This window comes from Electrophorus electricus, chromosome 9 (genome assembly GCF_041902795.1).
Source record: "Electrophorus electricus isolate QZ-2024a chromosome 9, ASM4190279v1, whole genome shotgun sequence".
NCBI classification, from domain to species: Eukaryota; Metazoa; Chordata; class Actinopteri; order Gymnotiformes; family Gymnotidae; genus Electrophorus; species Electrophorus electricus.
The window spans coordinates 7769584-7781740 of NC_137505.1; positions in this window are offsets into that span (position 1 = coordinate 7769584).

The window sequence follows — 12157 nt, forward strand, 5'->3', positions numbered from 1 at the left end:
TACCTAAAGAGACATACCTACAAATAGATAGATACATACCTACCAACACATACCTAGATAGATTGTTAGATACAAACCTACACATACCTACAAACAGATAGATATACACATACCTGCAGACAGATAGATAGACACCTACCTACCGATACCTACCTACAAACAGATAGAGATGCATACCTACCTACCGATACATGCCTATAGAGAGTTAGATAAATACATACCTACCGATGCATAACTACAGATAGACAGATACCTACCTACCTATACATACTTGCAGATAGATAGATAGGTACATAGCTAACAATACATACATAAAGATACATACCTTCAGATAGATACCTACCTACCGATACATACTGACAGAGAGATAAATAAATGCCTACCTACACATTCATGCATACAGATAGATAGATACCTACCTAGCGAAACATACCTGCAGATAGACAGATGCTTAACTACCGATACATAGCTACAAATATATAGATACATACCTACAAATAGACAGCTACCTACCTACCGATGCATACCTACAGATAGGTAGATAGATCGATACCTACCTATCGATACATACCTACAAATAAAAATGTATACATACCTATGGATACATACTTGCAGGTAGATAGAAAGGTACATACCTAAAGAGACATACCTACAAATAGATAGATACATACCTACCAACACATACCTAGATAGATTGTTAGATACAAACCTACACATACCTACAAACAGATAGATATACAGATACCTGCAGACAGATAGATAGACACCTACCTACCGATACCTACCTACAGATAGAGATGCATACCTACCTACCGATACATGCCTATAGAGAGTTAGATAGATACATACCTACCGATGCATAACTACAGATAGACAGATACCTACCTACCTATACATACTTGCAGATAGATAGATAGGTACATAGCTAACAATACATACATACAGATACATACCTTCAGATAGATACCTACCTACCGATACATACCCACAGAGAGATAAATAAATGCCTACCTACACATTCATGCATACAGACAGATAGATACCTACCTAGCGATACATACCTGCAGATAGACAGATGATTAACTACCAATACATAGCTACAAATATATAGATACATACCTACCAATACATACCTATAAATAGACAGGTACCTACCTACCGATAAATAACTACAAATAGACAGATGCCTACCTACCGATACATACCAATTGAAAGATAGATAGATACAAACCTACCGATGCATACCTACAGATAGGGAGATAGATAGATACCTACCTATCGATACATACCTACAAATAAAAATATATACATACCTATGGATACATACTTGCAGATAGATAGAAAGGTACATACCTAAAGAGACATACCTACAGATAGATAGATACATACCTACCAACACATCCCCAGATAGATTGTTATATACAAACCTACAAATACCTACTAACGGATAGATAGATACCTACCTACCGATGCCTACAAATAGATAGATATACACATACCTGCAGACAGATAGATAGACACCTACCTACCGATACCTACCTACAAATAGATAGAGAGATGCATACCTACCTACCGATACATGCCTATAGAGAGTTAGATAGATACATAACTACAGATAGACAGATACCTACCTACCGATACATACCAATACATACCTATAAATAGACAGGTACCTACCTACCGATACATAACTACAAATAGACAGATGATTAACTACCAATACATAGCTACAAATATATAGATACATACCTACCAATACATACCTATAAATAGATAGGTACCTACCTACCGATACATAACTACAAATAGACAGATGCCTACCTACCGATACATACAAATTGAAAGATAGATAGATACAAACCTACCGATGTATACCTACAGATAGGGCGATAGATAGATACCTACCTATCGATACATACCTACAAATAAAAATATATACATACCTATGGATACATACTTGCAGATAGATAGAAAGGTACATACCTAAAGAGACATACCTACAGATAGATACATACCTACCAATACATACCTAGATAGATTGTTAGATACGAACCTACACATGCCTAATAACCGATAGATAGATACCTACCTACCGATGCCTACAAATAGATAGATATACACATACCTGCAGACAGATAGATAGACACCTACCTACAAACAGATAGACAGATGCATACCTACCTACCGATACATGCCTATAGAGAGTTAGATAGATACATAACTATCGATGCATAAATACAGATAGACAGATACCTACCTACCGATACATACTTGCAGATAGATAGATAGATAGGTACATAGCTACCAATACGTACATAGATACATACCTACAGATAGATACCTACCTACCGATACATACCCACAGAGAGATAAATAAATACCTACCTACACATTCATGCATACAGATAGATAGATACCTACCTAGCGATACATACCTGCAGATAGACAGATGCTTAACTACCGATACATAGCTACAAATATATAGATACATACCTACAAATAGACAGCTACCTACCTACCGATACATACCTACAAATAGACAGATACCTACCTACCGAAACATACCTATTGAAGGATAGATAGATACACACCTACCGATGCATACCTACAGATAGGTAGATAGATAGATACCTACCTATCGATACATACCTATAAATAAAAATATATACATACCTATGGATACATACTTGCAGATAGATAGAAAGGTACATACCTAAAGAGACATACCTACAGATAGATACATATCTACCAACACATACCTAGATAGATTTAGATACAAACATACATATACCTGCAGACAGATAGATAGACACCTACCTACCGATACCTACCTACAAACAGATAGAGAGATGCATACCTACCTACCGATACATGCCTATAGAGAGTTAGATAGATACATAACTACCGATGCATAACTACAGATAGACAGATACCTACCTACCGATACATACTTGCAGATAGATAGATAGGTACATAGCTAACAATACATACATACAGATACATACCTTCAGATAGTTACCTACCTACCGATACATACCCACAGAGAGATAAATAAATACCTACCTACACATTCATGCATACAGATAGATAGATACCTACCTAGCGATACATACCTGCAGATAGACAGATGCTTAACTACCGATACATAGCTACAAATATATAGATACATACCTACAAATAGACAGCTACCTACCTACCGATACATACCTACAAATAGACAGATAGATACCTACCTATCGATACATACCTACAAATAAAAATATATACATACCTATGGATACATACTTGCAGATAGATAGAAAGGTACATACCAAAAGAGACATACCTACAGATAGATACATACCTACCAACACATACCTAGATAGATTGTTATATACAAACCTACACATACCTACTAACCGATAGATAGATACCTACCTACCGATGCCTACAAATAGATAGATATACACATACCTGCAGACAGATAGATAGACACCTACATACCGATACCTACCTACAAACAGATAGAGAGATGCATACCTACCTACCGATACATGCCTATAGAGAGTTAGATAGATACATAACTCCCGATGCATAACTACAGATAGACAGATACCTACCTACCGATACATACTTGCAGATAGATAGATAGGTACATAGCTACCAATACATACATACAGATACATACCTACAGATAGATACCTACCTACCGATACATACCCACAGAGAGATAAATAAATACCTATCTACACATTCATGCATACAGATAGATAGATAACTACCTAGCGATACATAACTGCAGATAGACAGATGCTTAACTACCGATACATAGCTACAAATATATAGATACATACCTACCAATACATACCTACAAATAGACAGGTACCTACCTACCGATACATACCTACAAATAGACAGATACCTACCTACCGATACATACCTATTGAAAGATAGATAGATAGATAGATAGATAGATAGATAGATAGATAGATAGATAGATAGATAGATAGATAGATAGATAGATAGATAGATAGATAGATAGATAGATAGATAGATAGATAGATACAAACCTACTGATGCATACCTACAGATAGGGAGATAGATAGATACCTACCTATCGATACATACCTACAAATATAAATGTATACATACCTATGGATACATACTTGCAGATAGATAGAAAGGTACATACCTAAAGAGACATACCTACAGATAGATACATATCTACCAACACATACCTAGATAGATTTAGATACAAACCTACACATACCTACAAACAGATAGATATACACATACCTGCAGACAGATAGATAGACACCTACCTACCGATACCTACCTACAAACAGATAGAGATGCATACCTACCTACCGATACATGCCTATAGAGAGTTAGATAGATACATACCTACCGATGCATAACTACAGATAGACAGATAGGCAGATACCTAGCTACCGATACATACTTGCAGATAAATAAATGGGTACATAGCTACCAATACATACATACAGATACATACCTAGAGATAGATACCTACCTACCGAGACATACCCACAGAGACATAAATAAATACCTACCTACACATTCATACATACAGATAGATAGATACCTACCTAGCGATACATACCTGCAGATAGACAGATGCATAACTACCGATACATACCTACAAATAGACAGATACCTACCTATCGATACATACCTACAGATAGATAGATACATACCTACCAACACATACCTACAGATAGATTGTTAGATACAAGCCTACACATAGCTACTAACCGATAGATAGATACCTACCTATCAATGCCTACAAATAGATAGATAGATGCATACCTACCTACCGATACATGCCTATAGAGAGTTAGACAGATACCTACCTACCGATACATACTTGCAGATAGATAGATAGGTACATAGCTACCAATACATACATACAGATACATACCTACAGATAGATACCTAAATACCGATACATACCCACAGAGATAAATAAATACCTACCTACACATTCATGCATACAGATAGATAGATACCTACCTAGCGATACATACCTGCAGATAGACAGATGCTTAACTACCGATACATAGCTACAAAGATATAGATACATACCTACCAATACATACCTACAAATAGACAGGTACCTACCTACCGATACATACCTACAAATAAACCGATACCTACCTACCGATACATACCTATTGATAGATAGATACAAACCTAACGATGCATAACTACAGATACATACCTACAAATAGACAGATACCTACCTACCGATACATACCTATTGAGAGATAGATAGATACAAACCTACCGATGCATACCTACAGATAGGTAGATAGATAGATACCTATTTATGGATACATACCTACAAATAAAAATATATACATACCTATGGATACATACTTGTAGATAGATAGAAAGGTACATACCTAAAGAGACATACCTACAGATAGATAGATACATACCTACCAACACATACCTAGATAGATTGTTAGATACAAACCTACACATACCTACTAACGGATAGATAGATACCTACCTATCGATGCCTACAAATAGATAGATATACACATACCTGCAGACAGATAGATAGACGCCTACCTACCGATACCTACCTACAGACAGATAGATAGATGCATACCTACCTACCGATACATGCCTATAGAGAGTTAGATAGATACATACCTACCGATGCATAAATACAAATAGACAGATACCTACCTACCGATACATACTTGCAGATAGATAGATAGGTACATAGCTACCAATACATACATACAGATACATACCTACAGATAGATACCTAGCTACCGATACATACCCACAGAGAGATAAATAAATACCTACCTACACATTCATGCATACAGATAGATAGATACCTACCTAGCGATACATAACTGCAGATAGACAGATGCTGAACTACCGATACATAGCTACAAATATATAGATACATACCTACCAAAACATACCTACAAATAGACAGGTACCTACCTACCGATACATACCTACAAATAGACAGATACCTACCTACCGATACATACCTATTGAAAGATAGATAGATAGATACAAACCTACCGATGCATACCTACAGATAGGGAGATAGATAGATACCTACCTATCGATACATACCTACAAATAAAAATGTATACATACCTATGGATACATACTTGCAGATAGATAGAAAGGTACATACCTAAAGAGACATACCTACAGATAGATACATATCTACCAACACATACCTAGATAGATTTAGATACAAACCTACACATACCTACAAACAGATAGATATACACATACCTGCAGACAGATACATAGCTACAAATATATAGATACATACCTACCAATAAAAATATATACATACCTATGGATACATACCTAAAGATACATACCTACAGATAGATAGATACATACCTACTGATACCTACTTACAGATAGATAGATACCTACTTATCAATACCTACAGATAGATAGAAACCTACCTACCAATACATACCTATAGAGATAGATACATACCTAGAGATACTTACCTACAGATAGATACCTACCTATCGATACGTACAGATAGATAGATACCTACCTACAGATAGATACATACCAACAGATAGATACCTACAGATACATACATACATACCGATAGATACATACTTACGATACATACCTAGATTGATAAATACCTACAAATAGATAGATACATACCAACCTACAGATAGATAGATACATACCTACCGATATCTACTTACCAATCGATAGATAGCAACCTTTCGATACCTGCAGCTTGATAGATACTTACCTACAGATGGATACATATCTACCTACCGATTCATACCTAAAATAAATAGATAGGTAGATATATACCTACCGATACATACGTCCAGATACATAGATAGAGAAATAGATAGATAGATAGATAGATACATACCTATTGAAACATACCTACAGAATGATAGATACATACCGAATGATACCTACTTACAGATAGATACCTACCTATTGAAACCTATAGATAGATAGATAGATAGATAGATAGATAGATAGATAGATAGATAGATAGATAGATACCTACCTACCGATACCTACCTACAGATAGATAGATAGCTATCTAACAATACTTACCTATAAATGGATAAGTAGATAAGTACTTACCGATACTTACCTACAAATAGATAGATAGATAGATAGATACCTACAAATACAAAGATATAGATACATACCTACGAATACATACCTACAGATAGATAGATAGATATATACATACATACATACCTACCAATACATACCTACAGATAGACAGATACATAGCTACCTACCAATACATACCTGCAAATAGAAAGATAGATACCTACCTACTGATACATACCTATATAGATATATACCTACCGATACATACCTACAGATAGATAGATATTTAGATATATGCCTACCAAAACAAAGCTACAGATAGCTAGATACATACCTATAGATACAGATAGACACACACCTGCAGACAGATAGATAGATACCTACCTACCAATACCTACCTACAGATAGATAGATACATACCTACCTACCGATACATACCTACAGATAGATAGATACCTATCTAACAATACTTACCTATAAATAGATAGATAGATAGATACATACATACATACCGATGCATAACTAGATGTATAGATACCTACTTACTGATACATACCTAAAAATACAAATATATAGATACATACATACAGATAGATAAATACATACCTAGATAACATATGTAGATATAGATACATACTTACAGAGAGATAGATACCTGCCAATACATACCTAACGACATACCTGCAGATAGATATAGATACATACCTACTGATACAGATATATAGATAGATACATATATATGTACATACATAGATACATAGTTACAGATAGATAGATAGATAGATAGATAGATAGATACTTACATACATACATACAGAGACACATAGTTACAGATAGAAAGATACATTCTTACAGATACATACATACATACATACATACAAATACATAATTACAGATGGATACATGCATACAGATACATAGTTACAGATAGATACATATAAATACATACACAGATACATAGTTACAGATGGATACATTCTTACATAGATACATTAGTTACAGATAGATACATACATACACACAGAGATACATACAGATAGATATGTACATACATACACAGATACATAGTTACAGATAGATACATACATACATACACAGATACATACATACATACAGATAGATACATACATAGAGATAGATAGATACATACGTACATACATACACAAATAGATACATACATACATACATACGTAGATACATAGATAGATACATACATACATACATACATACACACAGATATAGATAGATAGATAGATAGATAGATAGATAGATAGATACATACACACAGAGATAGATAGATAGATACATACATACATAGATACATACATACAGATTCATACGTACATGCATACACAGATACATAGTTACAGATAGATACATACACAGATAGATACATACATACATAGATATATACATATATATACATACACAGATACATAGTTACATATAGATACACACATACATACACAGATACAGTTATAGAGGGATACAAACATACACAGATACATAGATACATACATACATAGATACAGATAGATACATACAAACATACATGTGTACATAGATAGATATATAGATTCATACATACATACATATATATATACAGATACATAGTTACAGATACATACATACATGCACAGATACATAGGTACAGATAGATAGATAGATAGATAGATAGATAGATAGATACATACATACATACATAGATAAATAGTTACAGATAGATCGATAGATACATACATACACAGATACATAGTTACAGATAGATAGATAGATAGATAGATAGATAGATAGATAGATAGATAGATAGATAGATAGATAGATAGATAGATAGATACATACAGATACATAGTTACAGATAGATAGATAGATAGATAGATAGATAGATACATACATACATACATAGATAGATACATACATGCACAGATACATACAAACATACATACATACATACATACACAAAGAAAGACAAAGAAGAATTTTAGGTCTACCTTTGATATTGAAGAAATCAAGAATTGTCCTAACTATCCAATATGAGTAAAAGGCACGCAATCGTTATTTTGCAGTGTCGGTTTGCGCTCTGGCCGTAATGTCAACACCGCGTGCAGTTGGACCTTTCTAAAATAACTTGTTCTATGACGTCACACACAGGCATTGTGATGTCACACACACCACTGTGTCGGTGTAGCGTGATTAAAATATGCTACTCACAGGACTGTTACGGATCTTTTGCTTACACATACATACACAGATACATAGTTATAGATAGATATATACATACATCGATACATACATACATACATACAGATAGATAGAGACATACGTACATACATACAGATGGATACATACATACGTAGATAGATACACATACATAGATAAATACATATATACATACACAGATACATAGTTACAGATACATACATACATACACAGATACATAGATACATACATACATACATAGATACAGATAGATACATACAAACATACATGTGTACATAGATACATACATACATACATACATACATACATACATATATATATACAGGTACATAGTTACAGATACATACATGCACAGATACATACAAACATACATACATACATAGATACACAAAGAAAGACAAAGAAGAATTTTAGGTCTACCTTTGATATTGAAGAAATCAAGAATTGTCCTAACTATCCAATATGAGTAAAAGGCACGCAATCGTTATTTTCTAGTGTCGGTTTGCGCTCTGACCGTAATGTCAACACCGCGTGCAGTTGGACCTTTCTAAAATAACTTGTTCTATGACGTCACACACACCACTGTGTCGGTGTAGCGTGATTAAAATATGCTACTCACAGGACTGTTACGGATCTTTTGCTTACACATACATACACAGATACATAGTTATAGATAGATATATACATACATCGATACATACATACATACATACATACATACAGATAGATAGATAGATACATACATACATACATACAGATGGATACATACATACATACATACACACAGATAGATACGTACATACATACACAGATATATAGTTACAGATACATATATACATACACAGATACATAGTTACAGATAGATACATACATACATACACAGATACATAGATACATACATACAGATACATAGATACATAGATACATACATACATAGATACAGATAGATACATACAAACATACATGTGTACATAGATACATACATACATACATACATACATATATACAGATACATAGTTACAGATACATACATACACAGATACATACAAACATACATACGTACATAGATACACATAGAAAGACATAAAGAAGAATTTTAGGTCTACCTTTGATATCGAAGAAATCAAGAATTGTCCTAACTATCCAATATGAATAAAAGGCACGCAATCGTTATTTTGTAGTGTCGGTTTGCGCTCTGACCGTAATGTCAACACCGCGTGCAGTCGGACCTTTCTAAAATAACTTGTTCTATGACGTCACACACACAGGCATTGTGACGTCACACACACCACTGTGTCGTTGTAGCGTGATTAAAATATGCTACTCACAGGACTGTTACGGATTTTTTGCTTACACATACATACAGATACATAGTTATAGATAGATATATACATACACAGATACATAGATACATACATAAATAAATACAGATAGATACATACATACATACAGATAGATAGATACATACGTACATACAAACAGATGGATACATACATACGTAGATAGATACATACAAACATACATACACAAAGATAGATAGATACATACATACACAGATAGATACATACATAGATACATACATACAGATAGATACATACATACAGATAGATACATACGTACATACATACAGATGAATACATACATACACACAGATAGATAGATACATACATACACAGATACATACATACATACAGATTCATTCATACATACATACATACACAGATACATAGTTACAGATAGATACATACATACACAGATAGATACACACATACATAGATACATACATATATACATACACAGATACATAGTTACAGATGGGTACACACATACATACACAGGACACAGTTATAGATACATACATACATACATACATACATACACAGATACATACATACAGATAGATACATACAAACATATATGTGTACATAGATACATACATACATACATACATACATACAGATACATAGTTACAGATACATACATACACAGATACATACAAACATACATACGTACATAGATACACATAGAAAGACATAAAGAAGAATTTTAGGTCTACCTTTGATATCGAAGAAATCAAGAATTGTCCTAACTATCCAATATGAGGAAAAGGCACGCAATCGTTATTTTGCAGTGTCGGTTTGCGCTCTGACCGTAATGTCAACACCACGTGCAGTCGGACCTTTCTAAAATAACTTGTTCTATGACGTCACACACACCACTGTGTCGTTGTAGTGTGATTAAAATATGCTACTCACAGGACTGTTACGGATTTTTTGCTTACACATACATACACAGATACATAGTTATAGATAGATATATACATACACCGATACATACATACATACATACATACATACAGATAAGATAGATACATATGTACATACATACAGATGGATACATACATACGTAGATAGATAGATAGATAGATAGATAGATAGATAGATAGATAGATAGATAGATAGATAGATAGATAGATAGATAGATACATACATACAGATTCATACGTACATACATACACAGATAGATACACACATACATAGATACATACATATATACATACACAGATACATAGTTACAGATAGATACACACATACATACACAGACACAGTTATAGATACATACATACATACATACATACATACATACAGATAGATACATACAAACATACATGTGTACATAGATACATACATACATACAAACATATATACAGATACATAGTTACAGATACAAACATACACAGATAGATAGATAGATAGATAGATAGATAGATAGATAGATAGATAGATAGATAGATAGATAGATAGATACATACATACAGATTCATACGTACATACATACACAG